This window comes from Camellia sinensis, chromosome 9 (genome assembly GCF_055761805.1).
Source record: "Camellia sinensis isolate YWXY chromosome 9, ASM5576180v1, whole genome shotgun sequence".
In the NCBI taxonomy this organism is placed as follows: Eukaryota; Viridiplantae; Streptophyta; class Magnoliopsida; order Ericales; family Theaceae; genus Camellia; species Camellia sinensis.
In genome coordinates this window covers 65,383,194-65,406,443 of record NC_138969.1, presented here as the reverse complement: position 1 = coordinate 65,406,443, position 23,250 = coordinate 65,383,194, and the positions used below count along the sequence as shown (strand labels likewise).

At 37.0% G+C, this 23,250-nt stretch overlaps 1 protein-coding gene across 14 annotated transcripts in view; it reads right to left on the bottom strand.

Annotated features, from left to right (window-relative positions):
• LOC145798635 (F-box/LRR-repeat protein At3g48880-like) overlaps positions 1-23,250 on the bottom strand; it is a 44,610-nt gene that overhangs the window by 17,288 nt on the left and 4,072 nt on the right. For 5 of the 14 annotated variants that reach the window (XR_014339871.1, XR_014339873.1, XR_014339872.1 and 2 more), the window contains exons 3-5: positions 9,141-9,237; positions 8,678-8,989; positions 1,165-1,298 (exon numbers count right to left, since the gene is read on the bottom strand). The exons of 1 other annotated variant lie outside the window; for it this stretch is intronic. The gene's annotated coding sequence lies outside the window, so the exon portion shown is untranslated. 8 more of the 14 variants (XR_014339874.1, XR_014339877.1, XR_014339870.1 and 5 more) reach the window with 7 other exon arrangements.

Sequence of the window (23,250 nt, the reverse complement as noted above, 5' to 3'; positions counted from 1 at the left end):
TAAATTAAAAAATCACTTTCTACATTTTATTAACAAGATTTTGCCGCAGCAATTGTGTGCTGCAAGGACCCTTCTTCACAAGGTCAAGGGAATCACTCCTTGACAATTTGATTGATTTTCATGTCCAAGCACTCAAAAGGAATCAGTGGGAGCATTTATGTCACTATTACCATTTTGGTTCCTTATGAAGAAAATGGTGTATAATAAAAATGTCAGTTATTTAGATGACCCTGGGCATAGCACCATTTCCAAAAAGTTCAAGTTAAGTCTAAATGCTATGTTGCCTTTAGCTCATTTTATCCCAGAGGAACTTTTATTGAACTTATGATAGTCCACTTTATGAGTGGGGTTATGTGACACATCTATAGGTAATCTGGCTCACCTTAACTTCTCAATGGGTAAACATTTTTCTCCACAATGTTCAATTTGTCTAATATGATGCATAATTAAATTTGGTCAAAACTTCATTTTTGCTTTCTGCCAAATATAAACTTTAAAAGAAGAAATAAAGTTTGTGAAATAACAATTCAATTGCCCACTCAATCAAACCAGAATCAAGAATTATCCAACTAAGAAGTTAGTTGGCATTTAATCTTTGTCAAGACTAGCATAATGCCTGATCCCTTTTTTCAATATTATGTGATATTGCAGAAGTACCATCTTAAGCTCATTCAAATCCCTGCTTCCACAGGAATTTTTCCGGCACTAACATAATCAAATTTTATATCAATAAATTATCTAATATCCAAACACACATTAATGTGTACTAATTGAGCCTTTTTTTAAAAAAAAAAAAAAAAAAATTTATCTAACATCCAAATGCATCTCATTCTAAGACAGGAACATATTAGACTCTGCTAACATTCCAAGCTGATTACGATGGTGAAAACACCTCTAGCCTTAAAACTTCAAATCTCTTTGATCCCCATATGTTTTATGTTGATTTAAGATTTGGACATGCAACTTAATATATCATATAAAGTCCTGTATTTTATAAAATATAGACACTTCCACTATTTTTAGTCAGGAATCCTTACAACATAGAAAAGAAAATTATTTCAACAGATAGAACGAAACAAATTCAAACGGAAACCAATAACGATCATAATACCAAATCAATAATATTAAATGTAAAAAGCACCTTTAAAGTATAGAGGCTATTACCACGTTTTGGTACTCTAAAAGCTTTTTTTCTTTGATCCACCAGAGTGATGCAATTAGTTCACTTTTCTGCTCCGCCACCTTCTCCTGCTCTTGGGATCCACTTTCTAGGCCAAAGCCTCAACTTCCTGAAAGCACTAAACAACCCAAGGAACAGTGGCTACAAATGAGAATACAGAACATGGGTCAATTTCAAAGGTCAACCTTTGGGTCCCTATGGTTCTAATCTACGTTACACGGATTTGGGTATGAGTATCGGGTGCAGGTGCATATCTAGGGGTCGGATACCTTAAAATTGAAAATGGAAGATACGGGGATATGGATCCAAATTTGGATACGAGTACAGGGATACGGTAAATGGTTATTTTTAAAAAATATTTATTAAATTATAATGTTAAAAACTTATCTAAATAAAATTTTAAATAATAGTTAATTAATTAAATACAGTATAAATAACATTTAATTAATTAAATATAATATAAAAATATTTTTAAATAAAATTATTATCTTTATAAAATTATTATTTTAAAAGTAATGAGGTGAGAGAGAAAAAATCATTGTTGTCTTTAAATAATAGTGAGGAGAGTGAGAGTCATATTTAAATAAAAATAGTGGAGTAGTGGTGAGATATTATTTAAATAAAAGTAGTGCAGCCAGTTGCTTGCTGGACTTGAGAGAGTCATTGCTATCTTTAAATAATATTGGGGTGAGAGAGAGAGAGAGAGGTTGAAAACATACGGGAGAGAAGACAGATCGAGAGAGAGAGGGAGAGAGAGAAGAGGATATCAAGAGAGAGAAAAACACGACATTGAGATCGCAATAGGAGAGAGAAGAACAAGAGATCAACACGAGTAAGGGTAAGGAAGACGAGATCAACTTTGCACTTCGACTTCGACTTCGACTTCAACTTCGCACTTCACACTTCGAACTTGATCGCACTTCGACTTCGTCTTGCTGAACTTTGCTTCAACATTTCAGGTTTCTTTTCCTTTCCATTCAAATCAAGTCGTGAATTTCTGTATTTTCTTGGTTTGTTACTTCTCATCTTACCCTCTTCCTGTTCAAACCAAAAGAAGAAAGAAATTTTGTAACAAAAATATTATAGAACAACAATTAGCTATATCCATTTTTATTTTGCCGTATCCCGGCCGTATCCTGTACCCGTACCCATGTCATGTCGTGTCATGTCGTGTCAACACAGATACCTCCCAAAAATGAACGAGTCCGTGTAACGTAGGTTCTAATCAAGCCAGCTACAAATAGATTTGTACTCATTAATGATAGGACTGTACTTTCCAATGTGCAACCAAAACCATTTTTTTAGTAAGCTTTACCACCAAAAAAAACAGTACGCAAAAAAGAAGAATATACAACATAACTCAAAACACTGTCAAGAGGCCACCTTGCTACAGAGGCACACACAAAGGACCTAACCTAAAAAGGAAAGCCCCTCACAACCCGTGAAGAATAGGCACAAAGGACACTCAAACCCAAACCACCAAGAAACAAGCCTCTCACAACCCAAAAAAATGTGCGCAAAACACACTTCTCACAACTTGAGAAGCTAGACACAAAAACAAAACATAAAAAGAAAGAAAACCACTATCCCACATTTTCTTGCAATTTCACAATAAAGTTCTTAGGATTGGTAGACAATTTAGCAAAGGATTTTGCCAATGCAAGCTTTAGATTAAGAATCTTCTTGTCGAGCTTCCTCTTGGTCTCATCTCTAAAACAAAGAATGCAATCCATATTTCTTTTAGTTCATCCTTGATTTCCTTTTCTCTAGGAGTAGAAGACACATCTTTAGAAGCCACACTTTGAGAAAGGACAAGCCCATCCAAAGTCTCCTCCCTTGAAGGGGTGCTCATCATTTCCCTTTCATTCACATCCCCCAGGTTGTGCAAACCTTTGGAATACACCTTCTCCTATTCCTTACACTCGTTTGTTTTCTCCACCTTTTTTGAATTACATGATGCTAACACATCAAAATTATTAGATGAAGATGGAAGGTAATTGAATTCTACCAGAATTTATTGATGAAATATTACAGGCAAGTGGACAGTTCCAGACACCAAAAGCATTTAAGACACAATAAGTTTTAAGGGCTAATCAGGTAACACCTGGAGATGTATGGTCAAAATATGGTTTACAAAATTCTTAACCCAACCATTGCAATAAAATTTCACTTTCTAAAAAAGAAAGGAAGAACATCAACAAGAAACTAGTATTGTACATGTGCCTCTCTATGTCCTTAACAAAGGTAGTAGAAAATCTCCCACTCAGTCCAACAAAAAAGTTTCTAACATTAAAAGAACACTCAATGTACCTGGAAAAGATTTCTTTGAAGCATATCGTATCATTAGCAGTAAGTTGAAACTAAGTTCACTCGCTAGAGCACTACTTTTGTGACAGGAATTAAATTCCCTTTAAACTAATGGAGTGTTCCCAGAAATTATTCTTTGCAGCTAGCTATAAGTTAAAAGTGAGGTAACTCAATAAAACATAAATATTTTTGTCAGGAACTGACTTTAGTAAATCAAATGGGGAGTGTCTATCAAAATGCCTATTACAGGATCTTTTTAATCAAAAACAAAAATAATATATTAATAAGCATAAATAAAGAAAATTACAAGAAAGTGGGAAACAATAAGTCCACCAAAAAAATCAAAAAAAGAAAAATAAATAAAAAGAGCAAAACTCATCAAGATTATAAACTACTGATGACATACCGCCCACCGATTCTAAAAAACAAAAAAATTGAATCCCCTTAAAAGGAAAAGAAAGCAAAGCCCCAAATGAGGATAAAAAAACTCTATCCCAAAGAGAATCAATGTCCTTAAATTTGTCCTCAGATTCTAGGATTGTGCTCCACCCAAATACCCATTAACAAAACAAAAGACACAATTCCACAAAGCCTAGTTTTGAAATATGTAATTGGTCATAAGACTCTTGTGGGCCAAAGTCCACACAAAAACCTTAGCGATTTGCTTCAAATAGTTCCAAATCCTAGGATGATGGAGAAAATGATGAGCATTGTGATTACCAATGATCTTATTGAAAAACGATTTGCTTGAGAAGATCCTAGAAGAATTAAGTGACCAAACCTATTTATCATTGACATTGGGTCTCAAGGAGAAACCTTAAAAGGATGTTCAACAAGGATGCCAAGTTGCCAACTCAATCAATTCACGATAAATCGGTGCGATTGGGAAAGCTCTATAGATGCGATGGAACATTATGAGAACAGACCAAATGGTACAAATGTGGGAACAACACATCAAAAGAAGAATCCCCAAGCTAAGTATCTTCTCAAAAAGAAACACTCTCACCATTTTTTACCCTTGCAGAAAGGAAGCAGGAGTACACCATCTAATATAATTTTTTAATTTTTTTTTTTATCAACGACAAAAAAAGAATTTATTTGTAAAGAAGTGAGGTTACAAGATGAGGACAATGAGTCCCTCTTACAAGTAAAGACAAAGAAAAACCACTATCAAATATAACGAAGAAAACAAACCAATATTCACAAACAGCTCTCCAATCATTAGATATCAAAAAAGTAAATGTAAACCCCAGAAAAGCCTCAAGACCACCTCATCTAACTATGATTACATATGACTATAGTTGTTGAGGATTTCTTTGAACTCCAGAAGATGAATGCTGTATTCTATCATTCAATGCTAACTTCATATTTGCATGGAGTCACCAGTAGTACAAGTACTAATTAATGACAAAAGACAAAACTATACATTTTGCTCAGGGAAATCCTAGAAGGGTGAGAAAAAAGACCATTTCTCATAAATTGACTGATTTATTTCTTAAACTGAAATGAAAACATAACCCAATAATATAGAATCTTCCTAGTTGTGATTGGTAACACATCAGAAAGGTGCTGGAACCCCATTCAAAAATACCCAATTCCTAACTTCTTGTCAACTGATATAAGCATATAATTCCAAATTTGAGTTATAATTGTTTTCTAAAACAAAGAAGACAAATGAGGTCAATGCACTTTGTCAGAAAACATATCCTGCAGAATTCAGAAACTAATAAGGCAACTAATGTTATTTTTGTGCCAGCTATTTGATTGATGAAGAAAATCATATTTGACAACATTTACGCCCTTCAAACAAGGAAAATAAATCCATACGCTAGGTAGTGATTTTAATGTCATGACATGTGGCCTGTGACTATTCAAAATTAACCTTGTTCATGATTTTCACCTCATGGCACAAGGAATGTGATTTTCCCAAGTAATTTTACATCTTTCATCGACTAGTTTCAACATTGGACTTAAATCAAGCAGAAGGATCCATAAAGTTGTTCCTGACCTCATAAATGAGTAGATGAATGGGATAATGTTGTCCATCACAGAAGATGAGCTCATCACTTGCACACTCCGAAACATGGTGAAGATAATGCAGTCACAATGATGGGAAGACATTGCGGATAATGCTATTATTATTATATTTTATGATATGGGGCTTTGTCTGACCTAACTTTCCTAATGCAGTTCTGCTAATGGCTTCAGCATTCATGCCAAGGTTCTTCATGCACAGGAAAAAAGACATGCACATGCATGAATATGCACACAATTAATTGTACCTCAATTGGACAAGAATAGGAAGTAAATACATTTATCCAAAAACTATACAACAACTAGGCTCACAGAACAAGAAGACAGAGCTAGGAGGATGACCTAACAAAATACACATGGCAAGCAATAAGGGAGACTATGAGCATTATCCCACCTCTCCTACCTCTATTTGGTTCCTCCATAAGAATCCCCAAAGATTTTGAGCGTGATAGCTGCCTAAAACCTGAAGGGTGGCAAATAGAGGTAGTTTTGTGCTTCAAGTCTAATTAATCTTCTTTTCATACGCAAATATTTTGTGCTTCAAGTCTAACACAGAGATGAACAAAACTTTCCAATCCATAGAAATTCAAAATCATGAAAATTAACTCCAATTCTAATTCACCAACAAAGCACTGGATTTTGATATAAGTTATAGAAAAGTGAATGAAATTTGAACAGAGTGCGCAAGGAGTGTCCAACTAAAATCAAAATGCATCATAAATGCATTATTCTAAATTTTCAACACTTCTTCGGTGTTATGAGACCTGAAAACATTTACCTTAAACAACTGTGGATGAATTTGCAATGGCATGGATAGTGGGGCAATTTTTTCAGACGAGCCAGTTTGAGGCGAGTTTCAATGTAACTTTTATTACTTTGATCGCTAAGGTGGGAGGGGCTGAGGATATTCGACAGTTTCAGCCGCTTAGTTTGTTTGGAAGTGTGTACAAGCTTCTAGCGAAAGTTTTGGCCAATAGGCTTCGGTTGCAAATGGGGGATGTGGTGTAAGAATCACATAACGTTTTTGTGGATGGCCGCCAGATTCTAGATGCAATGTTAGCGGCTAATGAGTGTTGATTCTCGTTTGCGAGCAGGGCAGTTAGGCGTGATTTGTAAGTTGGATATTGAGAAGGCCTGTGATAATGTCAGTTGAGATTTTTTGATGTATATCATGGAGCGAATGGGTTTTGGGAAAAAGTGGCGGTGGTCGATTTGGTTTTGCATTTTGACGGCACAAATATCTGTTTTGGTGAATGGGATGCCGGCGGGTTACTTCCAGACATTCCAGGGTTTGCAGCAGGGGAATCCATTGTCCCCATTGTTGTTCATTCTTGTCATGGAGGCGCTGAGTTAGTTGTTGTCTCGTAGTGCAGGGCGGTTTGTTGGCAGGCTTTTTAGTGGGAGATAGGGTTCGTGTTTCTCATCTTTTGTATGCTGATGATGCTCTGATTTTCTGTGGGGCTGACTCAGAGCAATTAGGGCATTTTTTTATTGTGTTTTGCTATGTTTTGAGGTGGTCTCGTGTCAGAAGGTGAATTTGGCCAAGTCGGAATTAATTCTAGTAGGGGAGGTTGGCCATCTTTCGACTTTGGCGGCCATTTTGGGTTGTAAGGTGTCTTCATTTGCAGGTGTATTATTTGGGTTTGCCTTTCGGGGCTCCTTGTAAGGCGAAAGGAGTGTGGGATGAGGTGTTAGAGAGGGTGCAAAGTCGGTTGGCATGGTGGAAGAGGCAATATTTCTCTAAGGATGGAAGGCTAACTTTGGTGAAGAGCGTATTGAGTAGTATTCCGACTTATTTTATGTCAGTCCATGTCATTCCTGTGTCAATGGCTCGCCGCTTGGAGAAATTGCAACGGGATTTTCTGTGGAGAAGTGATGGTGGGGAGTTTCGGTATCATCTCGTTAGTTGGAAGCAGATTTGTTGTCCTAAGGAGGAAGGGGAGTTGGGGCTGAGGAGGTTGTATAAGTTTAATTTGGCTTTGTTAGGAAAGTGGTTAGGGAGGTTTTCCAATGAACGGGATCAGTTATGGTGGAGGGTGGTGGCATCTAAGTATAGGTTAGGGAGGAATGAATGGTGTACCACGGAGGTAGGGGGTTCTCATGGGTGCAAGTTGTGGAAAGGAATTTGGTTGGGTAGGGTTGCGTTTTGGGATCAAATCTAATATCTAGTGGGTGATGGAGCGCGTGTGCGGTTTTGAAAGGATCGGTGGTGTGGGGAGATTACTTTGTAGGAGCATTTCCCTTTGATCTTTCAGTTGGCGATGGATCCTGATGTAATGGTGGCTTCATATTTGGGTGGAGGAGGTGAGGGCCTAATTTGGGATATAGTGCTTCGTCGGCAGACTCAGGATTAGGAGTTTGGGTAATTGGTGGATTTGTTGGCCTTTTTGTATGAGGTTAAGGTCGGCCAGGAGGGGAAGGATGTTTTGGTTTGGGAGGTTCCACGTGTGAAAGGTGTTTTTTCCGTCTCATCATTTTATAGGACTTTGTGTGGCGATGGTGGGAGGTCTCTCCTTTCGCGTCACGTGTGGGTTTCTGGTGTTCCATCGAAGATGGCTTTCTTTGTGTGGATGATAGCATTTGGTAGAATTTTGACAATTGATAATCTGATCCGTCGGCATCATATTTTGGTGAATTGGTGCTACATGTGTTGTGCAGATACGGATGCGGATACGAATATGAAGACAGTGGATCATTAGCTTATTCACTGTCCGGTTGCTTCTCGCTTGTAGGAGCTTGTTTTTTCTTTATTTGGAGTGGTGTGGGCTCAGCCAAGGCAGGTTATGGATGTGCTTCGTTGTTGGCGGGGTGGTCGAGTTGGGAAGCGACGGCGGAGAACCCGGGCGTTAGCTCCTTTGTGTTTGATGTGGTTGCTTTGGTTGGAGCGGAATCGTCGGGTTTTTCAGGGAAATGCTTAGTCAATTGTTTAATTAGAGTCTTGGTTTTGCGGTGTTTTGTATAGTTGGGTGTCGGGAAGAGTTGATCCTAGTTTATTTGCTATTTTAGACTTTGTTGATGATTTAATTGGTTAGGTCCCTGTTTGAGGGGTTCATTTTGTATTCTTTTGGCATCTCCTTGATGCTTTCCTAATAAATCTTTATTTATCAAAAAAAATTTGCAATGGCATGGAAAAATTTTACTGAATAAAAAACTTACCTCCTTCGAGACTACTTGTCCCAACTTCCACAGAGACAAAACATGTAAATTTCTTTTCATGCTAAGTTACTGATCAAACTAGCAATGGCAGGGAGAGCAGTTGAAAGAAGAGATGAATTGAAGGTGAGAGAAGCGACGAGAAGAATGCTGGTGACATTGAGATGGGATAGGGAAAAATACAAGCCTGAACAGAGATATCATGATGTGTATGTTCCCTTTCCCAGTACCAGCGTTCTTGTTATCAACCATTGCTTGGGTCTGCCGGTCATGGGGACGTGAATGTTATGACCTTTTCTTCAAATTTTCCACAACCTATAATGCAAAACAAGTGATTGAGCTCTGACAGTTGTAGACCAGCAAACAATTAGGTAATAGATTTTCTAATGTTTCTGGAACATCAGTCCATCAATGAGATTAAATATCACTTAGAATATTGCATGACGAAAAGATCAAGAGTTATCACCTATCCATATCTATGGAGTCAGCCCCAATAGCATAGCAGTGCAGCCAGAAATTAATTCCAAATAAGATGACCGCACATAACAATTCTTTGACTGAAACTGCCATATACAAAAACAACATTCAAGGATCAGAAAGCATTTAAGCATCTTCAATTTGGTTATAAAATGGGGAATACTAGCTCCATGAAGCAATATAAAATTGCACCAAGTTCTGATAATTAGATAATGCAGCAATTTGTTTGCAGCATAAAATTCCCTCTATCATATCGTTAACTATAACTAAGAAGCCCTTAAAAGATGACAACAATCCATGATCCATTACTTGCTATGAAGATCATAAGGAAAAGAGTTTCCTGATCAAGAAATACTTTATAAACTTTCTATTTTATCAACTAGCTGGTATTAATAAATAACTTCAAGAAGAAAGATAACTAGTTTATTGTAAAGAGGAAAATAAAAAAAAAAAATAAAAAGTAAAGACCAAACCAAACCAAGCCTTGAGTCCCATCAAATGGGGTCGGCTGCATGAATCCTTCTTCTCCATTAGACTCTATCCAACGCCATTTTGTTAGTCAAATTAAAAAGATTGATATCTCTATTTACTATACTAGTCCACGTCAACTTAGGTTTACCCCTTCCCCTAACACTACCATCTATCGTCACTGTATCGCATCTCTTCACTACTATCTCTGTTGGTCTCCATTGTATATGATCAAATCATCTCAATCTATTCTCTCTCAACTTATCTTCTATCGGTACTACTCCTACCCATTCTCGAATATACTCATTCCTAACTCTGTCTTTCCTAGTCTTGCCACATATTCACCTTAGCATCCTCATCTTAGCCACACTCATCTTATCTACATGTTGTTTCTTAGTTGCCCAACATTCTGTCCCATACAACATCGTTGGTCTAATAGTCATTCTATAAAACTTCCCTTTTAGTCTAATGGGTACTATAGTACTGTAGGCGCATTCCTCCACTTAAGCCATCCTGCCTTAATTCTGTGGACCACATCTGCTCCAATCTCCCCAGTCATTGTGATAATCGATCCAATCTCCCCAGTCGTTATAGGGTGACCATTAGTTCAATGGTTAAGACTTGGCCTAATAACCTTGAGGTTATGGGTTCAAGTCTTGGGACCACCACTTTGTGCATTATGCCAAAGATTAGGTGTGTACTCAATCTTTTCCCTCCCAAATACATATTAATGTGTAGTAATTGGGCATTGTTAAAAAGTAAAGTAAAAAACAAAAAAATTGAGTGGATTCAAAAATTAAAGTTTAGATCATATTAGGTAAGCCATTTACAATAGAATTTTAAAATTTGGCCTGCCATTAAACAAATCTGTATTATATCTGATAGACTAATCCTACTTGACAGAAGAACTGAAATACGGGCATACTTCAGTTGCAATACACATCTGCACGAGGTAATCAAATTTAGAATGATTCAAAACAAAGAAGGTTACAATTACAAGACATGTACATCTGGATTCCTTCTTAACAAACTCATCCTCTCTTTTCCAAATGAAAACTAAACGTTATGATGAAACTGAACTTTTTGTTGCGTCATTGTTATACAAAATGAATAGATGCGATGCAGTGATGGTAAGTGTTAGGGGACAGGGTAGACCTAGATTGACATTGGCTAATGTAGTAAATAAAGATATGAATCTATTTAATTTGACTAACGAAATAGCCTTTGATAGAGCCGAGTGGAGAAGAAGGATTCATCTAGCCGACCTCATTTGATGGGACTTAAGGCTTGGTTTGGTTTTCGTTGTTATACAAAATGCATTTCATAAAGAAAAACGTATAAGAAGACAATGGCTCTAGGATTGACAAACAGCCACAATGTGGCATGCAATGCACCTACTTCAAGTTGTACAACAGGAATATGCTTAATAAGAACACAAAGTTGCAACATGATCAGATAATTCTGTCCATTAAATAGTTACGAAAAGAATTTTTATCATTAAAAGCAAGATCTGTCTATTTAATTTTGCATTTTTTAAAATTGGAATACTGTAAAAGCATTACGTGAAATTGATGATGTAGATTCATTATATCAAAATTGATTATTCTTTTTGTTTGATCTTATGGAAAAGTTAACTAATGGAAACAAAGGAAAGTGGAGTTACTTTCCAAGCCTTTCATCTTCTCTAATCAATTCTACATCCCGTCCAAGTGTGAAGTAACTTAGCCACCAATCAAGAAAATACCCATGCCACAAATATAGCAAGCATTGAAAACCACCAGTCAAACCACTTGACAATGGATGAGAAGATGATTCACCATTTCTCCTACATTTTCACCCACACTACACCATTGTAAAGAAATTCTCCCCTTAAAATTTCCTATATGCCACAGCCAACGATCAGAATTATGCAACCTTGAAGGGCATTTAGCGCTTCAAACTCCTTGGTAAGGGCAATGAAATATTTGCAGTACCCACCAAGACTTTATAGAACAATTTAAACTCAAATGTTCAATTTTTAGTGGCGAGCCACTGAATCTCATCATTTCCACTTCTCACAAAGATCACTTTATGTCTCAAAGGACACACCACCTTATTCTTCTAATCAAAAACCAAGATCCTATGTCTGACATCCCTACAACTCCATCTCTCTTGCCTATTATAATCTCCTAATCTGCCATTGCAGCATTCTTTTGTGCTACTATACCCAATTAAGAATGGGGCAATGACCTCCAAACCAAACACCATGCCCAAAGTCTCTTCATCGTTCTCCTAGTAAGGAAATTCACCACAACCTTTCCTCATTATACCCTTCATACACTAACCCATAGGAAGTAGTAGTCCAATCCCTCAAATCTTCCCCTCTCACAAGCATATCCCAATAAGGTCCTCACCTAACAGGCACGTGTGAGAATATATTGTGTATATATGGCGTGTGGTTGAGAAGAAAAGTAGCAGTAAGAATTGCCTCCCCTTAGAATGGAGCTGAAACTGAGGCAGAGAGAAGAAGAGACCTAGCTGTCTTAAGGAGATGACGGTGTTTACGCTCGGCTCGACCATTTTGGGCAGGTGTATCTATACAGGAAGTTTAGTGAATGGTACCCAAATTGGCCAAATACTCACAGAACTCATTTTTAAAATATTTCCCACCCAAGTCAGATCGTAACACTCTAATTGTAGACCCAAACTGAGTAGTAATCATAGACTGAAAGGTACAGTATATCTAATAGAAATCAGACTTACAAGTCATAAGATAAACCCAAGTGTAACGGGTGCAGCCATCAACAAATGACACATAGTATGCAGAACCCCCTTTGGTGAGAACAGGAGAAAGGCCCCAGACATCAATATGAACTAAAGAAAATGGTGTTGTAGATATAGAAATAGTTTTGCGGAAAGGTAAGACTGTCATTTTGACAAGTTTACACCCCTAACACTCGGTTAGTTGACTAGGAGAAACTTTACCCAATATACCTAATTAAGCTAAAGGCCGTAAGCGATTAGCAGACAAATGCCCTAATCTAAAATGCCACAAATAGAAAGGACTTGACAGAAAATCTAACTAAAAAGAAGAAAAGGCAGTTGGAAAGGTAGTCACAGGCAGATGCAAGCTCTCCCCCACATAGAGGTCTCTAACTCTACGGCCAGTCCCAATCTGCTGCTTAAACATCTGATCCTGCACAGAACAGATAGAAGAAGAAAAGATAACATCAAACCAGAGGCATCAAGTTGGCTAATAGATAATAAACTGACAGATAACTGAGGAACATATACGACAGATTGAATAGAGACTGAGGTTCTGAAAAAGAATGAATAGCAGACAAAAAAGTACGATAGGAAGCAGAAAAACATGTATTAGACCAACCCAACCTGTTTGGAGGATGACGTGCCCGAATAGGATAACGGTGTACAGCAGGATTAGAGTCGTCAGAAGCAGGAAGATCAGCAGCAGGGACAGAGACAACCGATGGAAGAGGAGCCTTACGACAAGAATAAACTAATAACGGAGGAAGAGAACAAACCGAAGGAGTAGCAGCAGCCAGAGATGAAACAGGAGGAGAAGATGGAACAAGCTCAGGAGGAACTGTGGAGATGTACTCATGAGACGGGACCTCAGAAGGAAATGGATCAATATGAACCAAATCCTATTTGGAAACTGGGGCGGTGAGAGGAGGAAGCTGAAAGTAAGGTAGACGTTCGAGAAAAGAAACATCATGGGAGGCATAAAGACGACGGGAAACAGGATCGTAACACCGATAACCTTTCTGAGTAGGACTATAACCTAAAAAGACACAAAGGACAGACTGGGCACTAAGTTTGGTTCCATCTTTGCGGGGAAAAAGGACAAAACAGGCAGACCCAAACACATGAAGAAGAGAATAATTAAGAATTTAGGAAAACAAAGCCTCATAAGGAGACCCACAGAAAGAAGGAGAGTAGGCAGACGTCTTTTCTTAGGACACTGATACTTCCATTGTCCCATCTGATAGCCGAAAGCACACTCATCTGAGGCTAGAAGCCCCTTCTTGGGCAGTACAGAAGACTGGAGCTGATGAGAAGATGCGATCAACATGACAAACCCAGAGAAGGGGCCAAAATGCAGCAATCCAGAAAACCTTGGGCCAAAATGCAATAACCAGAAAATATAGGGGTCACAATGCAATAACCAGAAAATACCAAGGTCGGATTGTAATTATCAGAAACCTTTGGGGTCAGATTGTAATATCCAACAAAAGAGGAATAGAGAAACACGTATGTGAACCAATTCTCACGAACAGAGAAACAATTCCTACGTATGTTTAACACAAACCAGAGGCAATGACCCAGAGATCAAACAATTCCCACGTATGTGAAGCACAAACCAGAGGCAATGAACTAGAGATCGATTAAACGAGAACGATTGCACGAAGCCTACTATCTCGAGGGATGAACAATCTCGAGCGATCGCACGAACCAGAGAACTAGAAGATCAACAATCGCAATAGGTCAAAGTCGCAAGGAACAGAGGCAGAGGTGGTTTCGATTCGCGATAAGCTTCGCAACTGAGGGTTCTGATTCGCGATGGGTCGCGACTGAGAAACTGTTCGAATGGCAGAGACAAAACAGAGGGGTCGCGATTCAGACTAGAATAGGGCCTCGCGATTCTGACAAGAGACAGAGATACCTAACGCTCTGATACTATGTAAGATTTCTGAAGAGAATTATATCTCGTCTATTCAATGTATTTGTTTACAAAGAGTTCATCAGTTTATATAGCCCTAAACCTATGACTGAAAAAGGAAATACAACAATCTTGCCTAATACATGAACCAACTCTCAAGTACTAGTTTTCTATAAAGCTGACAACTCATCCTCCATAGCTTGAACCCAATGAGGATCCTGACAGGCCTATTGCGGTATTTTCTTGGTATTGAAGTAGCTTCTTCTCCCAAGGACTACTTTCTTTCACAAGCCAAGTATGCCAATGAGGTTATTCATCATGCAGATCTTACTGATACTAAGATTTCTGATACCCCAATTGAGCTTAATGTAAAGCTCAACACTACTGATGGTGTTCTTCTGGACGATCCTACTCTATATCGAGAGCTCGTGGGTTGCTTAGTCTATCTGACGGTTACTCATCCTGATCTTATCTATGTTGTTCATGTGGTTAGCCAATTTGTCTCTGCTCCTCGCTCCACACATTGGGCTTCCTTGGTTTGGATTCTTCGCTATCTCCGAGGCACTATATTTCAGGGTTTACTATTGTCCTCTACTTCCTCTCTAGATTTGGTGGCCTATGCTGATTCTGATTGGGCCGGTGATGTTACTGATCGCAAGTCCACGTCTGGTTTCTGTATGTTTCTTGGCAATTCCTTCATCTCTTGGAAAAGCAAGAAATAAACTGTTGTTGCTCGCTCTATTGCCGAAGCTGAGTATCGTGCTATGGCCCATACTACTGCTGAAGTTGTCTGGCTTCGTTGTCTTCTCTCTGACTTGGGCGTCCCTCAGTCTTCTTCGACCTCTCTGTTGTGACAACCACAGTGCTATTCAGATTGCCCACAATACTATCTTCAATGAACGGACAAAACACATTGAGTTTGATTGTCACTTTGTCTGACAGCATCTGCAGTCTGGCTCTATCTCGCTTCCTTTTGTCTCCTTAGCTTTGCAACTTGTGGACTTCTTCACCAAGACTCATACTACCGCTCGGTTTCAGTTTCTTCTTAGCAAACTCTCAGTGTTTTCTGCTCAAACACCTTGAGTTTGAGCGGGGGTGTGAAAATATATTGTGTATATATGGCATTGTGTATATTAGGAATTAGGCAAGTATTAGGTAAGATTGTAGGCAAGATTGTTGTATTTCCTTTTTCAATCATAAATTTAAGGCTATATAAATTGATGAACTCTTTGTAAACAAATACATTGAATAAACGAGATACAATTCTCTTCAGAAATCTTACAGCACGGACGTGTAACACAATATGAACACAACACGACACATTGACAAAATAAATTTCAAAAAATGTAGGATATGACATCTAAGAGATACTCAAAAAAATATAGTTTTATGTATTTATTCATTTTATTTTTTTGATAAATTGGTATCCTGCCTATTGGACCAACTAATTTGGGAGACCAATCGCATCATCCACTAGCAAGGGGCCCAATTAAAGCCCCGTATGGACTGGTTCCAAGAAATTGTTTGCACCTAAGAGGCTTCGAACCTGAGACTTTGGAGTGAACACACCCCCAGGCCCCAAGTCTTGACCACCAGGCCAACTCCTTAGGGTTATACTTTTGTGTGCTTATTATATGTTATATATAAGGATAAACAATTATTATATGTCATGTATATGACTTTTTAATTCAAAGATAATAATAAAATGTAATGTAAAACAAATTCTAAAGTCCAAATGGAGAATAGGTATAAATTTGCTTATTTTTTCTTTTATCATTGAATTTAAAGTTATTTTATTTAAACTAGTAATTGTTACACGGTCTTGAGTCAAACTCAACCCCAAAAGCTAGCCCAAGAGGTGAGAGCGCCCTCACGTTTATATGCTTAACATTAATTTAGTACTCAGGCAATGTGGGATTTCACTTCACATTACTTTAGGAGTGGAGTGGGATAGGTTACTTGAAAATTCAAATTTATTGATACACCTAGGCCCAAGGCACAAGGCAACCACAAATCATAACAATCAGCAACACAAGTATCTAGAGACTACTATGCATGCACTCCACTAAAAAATAATCATGCCATCTACATACAATAAATGAGGCTTTGAGATAAATACCCTTCCTATTCTATCCACTATAAAATCCTCTTTAGACTATCTTCGATTCCATTCAACTCAAAACCTCAATTGCCAAAATAAACATAAGACAAGGAGAGAAGTCTCCCTAAAGTTGTAGATATGGCAAGAGAAAAACAAGATAGAGCAATTCATTCTAGTGGAAGATCAAAACATTCATATACAAGATTGTATTCACTTCTTCCATCTCTCGCGGGAGGTTGGCGATATTTCTAGTACATGTAATAGGATATCCCATTTGTGCAATTGGCAATATATTAACTAGCATATATACACGAGAATATCTGTTCATGTATTGAACACTTCCTTGCCACGTATGGTGTCATGCGGTATCATAGTAGCTAAGAAGATTGGACACAAACACATGACTCAACAGGAACATGCCAACATGTTATTTTTCAAAAATTGTAAAACACGACATGTAGGGGACACATGCAAAATATACAATTCTATATATTTAAATGTCATATACAAAAAAAATAATAATAATAATTAATATATGTCATATATATGAATATTTACTTCAATGATAATAATTTTTAAAGTCTAAAAAAGAAGAAAAAGTATAAATTTACATTGCTTTTTCATAATAAAAAACATTGGATTTCAAGTTATTGTATTCAAACTTGTAATGTGTTCCCCATGTGTCTAAATGATAGACATGTCCCAAGTGTCTAAAACGTGTCCGAGTTCATAATTTTTTTTTAAATAGTAAGACATTTTGGACATCTGTCTGACAAATATTTGGAGTTGTCCATCGAGCGAAAGGAACGGGACCCAACTCTAGGGAAACTTGGTGGCGGAGGAAAGAGGTTCAAGCGGTAGTTAAGGCAAAAAAAGAGTGCTTTAAAAAGTGACAAAATGATAGAACTGAGGAAAACCTTAAGAGCTATAGATTGGCTAATAAGGAAGTCAAGAGAGTAGTGAGAGAGGCTAAGTTGAAAGCTTATGATGACCTATACACTAGACTAGAAAGTAAGAAGGGAGAGAAGAGGGTATACAAACTTGCTAAGATACGGGGAGAGGAAAACAAGAGATTTTAATCAAGTTAAGTGCATCAAGAGTGAGGATTCTAAGGTATTGGTGAAGGATGAAGAGATTAAGGAAAGATGGAAGAATTATTTTGAGAAACTATTAAATGAGGAACATGGAGGTACGGCACTAGGGAAAGAGATAGCCAGTAATACGATAAACCAAGACTATAGTTTCTATCGCAGGATTAGGAACTTTGAAGTGGAGATTGCACTTAAGAAGATGAAATCAAATAAGGCTTTAGGACCCGATGATACTCCTATTGAAGCTTGGAAGTGTTTGGGTAAAAAGGGAGTTACTTGATTGACTAGGTTATTTAGCAAAATTTTGTTGGCTAAGAACATGCCAGATGAGCTGAAGAAGAGTATTTTAGTGCCAATCTATAAGAATAAAGGAGATGTTCAGAATTGCAACTATAGAAGAATCGAGCTAATGTGTCATATCATGAAAGTGTGGGAGAGGATGATGGAACGCTGATTGCAAGATATAATAGAGGTGTCAGAGAATCAATTTGGATTTATGCCTGGCAGGTCAACAATGGAAGCGATCTATCTTTTGAGGAGAGTAATAGAAAAGTATAGAGAAAAGAAAAGAGACATTCATATGGTGTTTATCAACCTTGAGAAAGCATATGATAGAGTGCCCCGGGATATAATTTGGTGGGTGTTAGAGAAGAAGGGTGACAAAAGGTTACATTGATGTAATTAGAGACATGTATGAAGGGTGGTGACCATTATTAGATCGCCTGCTGGAGAGACAAATGAATTTCCTATCACTGTAATGTTATACCAAGGATCTACCTTAAGTCCTTATCTTTTTGCTTTAGTTATGGATGAGTTGACAAGAAATATTCAGGATGACGTGCCATGGTGTATGCTTTTTGCAGACAATATCGTGCTAGTGGATGAGACTAGAGAAGGAGTTAACACAAAGTTGAAAATTTGGAGAAAAACTCTTGAATCTAAAGGATTCCGGATGAGCAGAACTAAGACAGTATACGGAATGTAAATTTAGTAACAGTAACAATGAAAGCAGAGGAGAAGTGAAGATTGAGAACTAAGAACTGCCTAAGAGTGAAAATTTTCGTTATTTAGGGTCAATTATCACAACAGCGGGAGAGATTCATGCGGATGTGGCCCATAGGATTAAGGCGGGATGGTGTGAGTGGAGAAGTACGTCTGAGGTACTGTGCGATAAACGAATACCCACTAGACTAAAATGTAAGTTCTATAAAACGGCTATTAGACCAATAATATTTTATGGGACAGAGTGTTGGGCAACCAAGAAACAACATGTAGATAAGATAAGTGGCTGAGATGAGGATGCTAAGGTGGATGTGTGGTGAGACTAGACAAGACCAAATTAGGAATGAGTGTATTCGAGAATGGATAGGAGTAGCACCAATAGAGGATAAGTTGAGAGAGAATCAATTGAGATGGTTTGGTCATGTTCAACGGAGACCAACAAAGGCAGTAGTGAAGAGATGCGATGCTGTAATGGTAGATAGAAGTGTTAGGGGACTGGGTAGGCCTAGATTAACGTTGGCTAGCGTTGTAAATAGAGATATGGATCTACTTAATTTGACTAATGAAATGGCCTTTGATAGGGCGGCGTGGAGAAGCAGGATTCATGTAACTGACCCCATGTGATGGGACTTAAGGCTTGGCTTAGTTTGGTTTGGTTTGGTTTAGTTTGGTTCATCGAGCATTGTGTCATGTCAGTGTCCAACATGGTGTCAGGCATGACACACTACCTTCTTAGAAATGTCCATGTTTCTTAGCATAATAGTGTCTACTGCTAGTTTCTACATGAGTATTATATTGGTTGACCTTCTTTATGAAAGTTTTTACTTGCCTAAAAAGTTTACAAAAGTTTACATATATCTATATACATATATACTATATGTGGTTATCCATTTTACCAAAATGAGGTTGGAATGGGTAAACTAGAATTTGAAAAATATTACTTAACAAAGTAGTCAAATTGTCTTGTTTATTTCCTGCATAGTTGTCAAATCGAAATTTGAATCGTGAATCGAAATAGTATTGTACCAAATCGTGAATTGAATCGAATCGAATCGAATCGTGAATCGTAAAGATTCGGTCACCTTTTTTTAATTACATAGAAAATATATCTACACACTTAGATATTAAATCTATCTAATAAACATGAAATGTTTAGACTTAAATTAATAAAAATATTGTTTTAAATGATGATCATGTGGTGTGGATAAGAAGTTAACATTGGTTCCTTTTTAGATACTATTTCTTATCAACCATTCTTAATAAAGAAATAAAGAAAGACAAACTTTCAATTTCCAAGTAACAATAACTCAACAACAATGTTTTTAACTTTTTAAAAGGTTAAAAAACCAAAATCTTCAAACTTTTTCAAAAATCTCACTTGATGGCTTCAAAAAATTCATTTTGTAGATGCAAGTACTTAGATAAAATTGAATATGTAAGCCTAGAATATTGTAAAGAGGGAAAGTTCATTTTTTCCCACTAAGGTTTAAGTATCTGAGAGTAAATAGGGAGGGAGAAAGTCAAGATATGGCATGTAGTAATCCTAAACATAGTTGTCAAATCGGGATTCGTATCGTGAATCGAAATGGTCTCATATTGAATCGCGAATCAAATCAAATCGTGAATCGTAAAGATTCGGTCACTTTTTCTAAATTATTTAAAAACATATATCTACACATTTAGATGTTAAAATATTTGGACTTAAATTTATGAAAATGTTATTTTGAATGATAATCATGTAGTTTTTAATAGGTAACAAGTTAACAAAGGTTCCTATTTAAGATCACTATTTTACCTTTTTTTCTTTTATAGATATTTCTTATCAACCATTTTAAATAAAGATAATAACCAAGTAGACAAACTGTCAATTTTCAAAATAACAATAATTAACAACGATATTGATATTTGGACAATAAGCATACATACTTTTCTAAGTAACAGTAAGCAAATAACAAGAAAGAATTATATATAATCTTTTATTTTAAAGCCTAAAACATTTTTAAATGTATAACTGACCTCACATATGTAATATTCAATTTAATAAAATAGCAACAGATAATTTATACTGTAATTTTAATCTTAAACATCTTTAGAAGATATATTATGATTTTTGAAAGGAAAAAAAATGAGAAGAAATGTTAAAAATATGTTGGGTCTGATTGAATCTGATTGGATCCTATTAAAAACTCCATGATTACTAAAATAACAATAAATCAGGTATATATGTTGGTTATTTTGGTATTAAACGCTACTAGAAGTTGTATTATATGATTTTCACTAAAAAAATAGAGACAAAAAGAGTTAAAAATATGTCGGACACAATAATTTCAAAAATTGCATGAATCGTAAAAAGCAAATCGAATCGTGAATCAATTGTGAATCGTGCACACTAGAGATCCACTTCCAAAATAGATTCACCTATAGATTCGTATCGATTTTGCAAAAATTGTGAATTGAATCGCAAATGCAATTTTGATAATAGAGATCCTAAAGACCTTAAAAAGGTTGTGTGAGCCCTTTCTAACAATAAAAAATCAAAAAAGAAAGCCAAACATCGATTTTAGCAAATCGAATCAATTCACGATTCACCGATTCTGTTCACCAATTCACCTATGATTCATAACTATTTGCACAACCTGTTTGAATTGATTTCCTACTGAATCGAATCGTACGATTCTAATAACAGAGGTTTCCTCTATTAGGTTCTTCCTAGCCTTTGTCCGGGACCCGTAAAGTAAAGGACCCTTTGGGTAGAAAGCATTCTATGGGTGGGGTGGGGTGGGGTGGGGTGGGGTGGGGGGGTTCCATATCTCCTTTAGATACACAGAGCCCCCGTGCTCCTAATGTTGAGCTAGAACTTTTGCTATCGTGGAATTCGTGATCACATGAGTACTTCGCCTTCCAAAAAAGCGGCCTACGGTTCCCTTTACTCATAAAGGATCTAACAAACTCATCTGAAAAGTCAACTTGCTAGATCAAGTCATATAGAACACCAATACATAGGAAAAGGCTGAAAAAACCAGCCAATGCTCCTTATTGTAGTTAATGTTCAAACATTAACCAACCTTCTTTCCTTTATTCGATTAGGATTTAAAAATAAATAAATAATAATAGTAATAACAAAGGAGGAGGAAAAAAGTGTTGGAATGTGTCCCACATCGCCTTGAGTTGTCCTATCTATGCTGGTTATAAGGCTCTAGTTTCCCTCTCCCTAATACCTGAGTTTTAAGGAGAAATGTGGGCTGGGCCTTTCAATTTGGTATCAGAGCTTGATTGAACCTGTGATTGGTGTGCCATTTGTCTTGCTACTGTATGTTGTGGTCCAGGAGGGTGTGTTGGAATGTGTCTCACATCGCCTGAAATTGCCCCATATGTGTTGGTTATAAGGCCCCAGCTTCCCTCTCCTTAATACCTGGGTTTTAAGGAGAAGTGTGGGTTGGGCTTTTCAATTAAAAGCACAACCTTTTCAACGTCCAAAAATTCCAAACGGCTATTTTTTAAAAGGATTAGTTGCTATGAAAACCTCTACATTTTAGACTCTATCGTGTGGATAGCATACTTTGATTTATATGAGATCTCCTCAATTATTAGCGTTTGTAAATAAAGACGTGCAACCAATGCATCATCAAACACCTCTGCGTAATACATAGAAAATAAGCAAACTTATTATAACCTATGTGGTGCTTGAACAACTTTCATATACTTCTATACATATATATTAACTGTCAAACTCTTTAACAAAAGATGGAACATTGTACCTTTTATGACTCAAACCTAATCTTGTTTCTTTCAATCACCCCTTATAGGCGATAAGCACCTAAAAGGATATGCCCAAAGAAGTGAAAATAGAGAATTGTCCGTTAGGGCCTACAAACTATTAGTGTTGCATAATTGCAAACTAAGTTACATGCATTTGGTTGAACTCTCATGGTCCAATTTTTATATGAATAAATCAGATTCTATTTAATAGGGGTATGTTTTTTCACACAGGGCAGCTTTTATCCCACAAAGTGGTGTCCACTGGGCCAATTAAAAAACCTACGAGGTGTGTGTCCATGGGTTATAGTTTAACATTGAGATTGTATGAGCATGGGTAGTTTAAATAAATGGTGTAAAGATGGTTAAAGTGCATCTATTGAAAGCTAAAACATCTTCAGTTCTACACACGAATAAAAACTCAACAACTTAGCGGTCTTTTGTTAATAGGTAGAAGTGTATCAACCCACTTAATCCAAGTGTAACAAACTGAAGCATTGTCAAGGCAGCCCACAAAAAGAAACAATTTTCATTATTGGAACATTCAAACCAAGGAACAACTATGTTGAGTCAATCCAATTATTCCAATCTCCAAGGCGCTATACCAGCACCAGTTTTCCATGGCTACTAAACTTGGAATCCACCCAATAATTACAACTATTTGGGTGTTGAAGAATTGGCTTTTTTAGTGGCTTTTTGGCTTTTTATGAAAAAATGTACAGAAAAAAGTACAGAGAGTGATTTGACAACTTGTAGTGCCTTTTTGACTATTTGGCTAAAAATCAATGTTCCCAAACAAGCCTGCGTTCGAGGTCAGTAAGTTGGAACAAAAGACAGCATTCTTGGTTCCAAGGAAACATGTAACCAAGCCACAGGTGTAATTACCACCAGACTCAACCACTGCCCTCAATGAAATGTTCCAACCAAATAGATATTGCAAGCAAATAAAGAACTTCTCTAAAAATGTGCAAGGAAAACCAAAATTAAGTGTTTTTTTTTTTTTTTTTGGAAGCAACAAAAC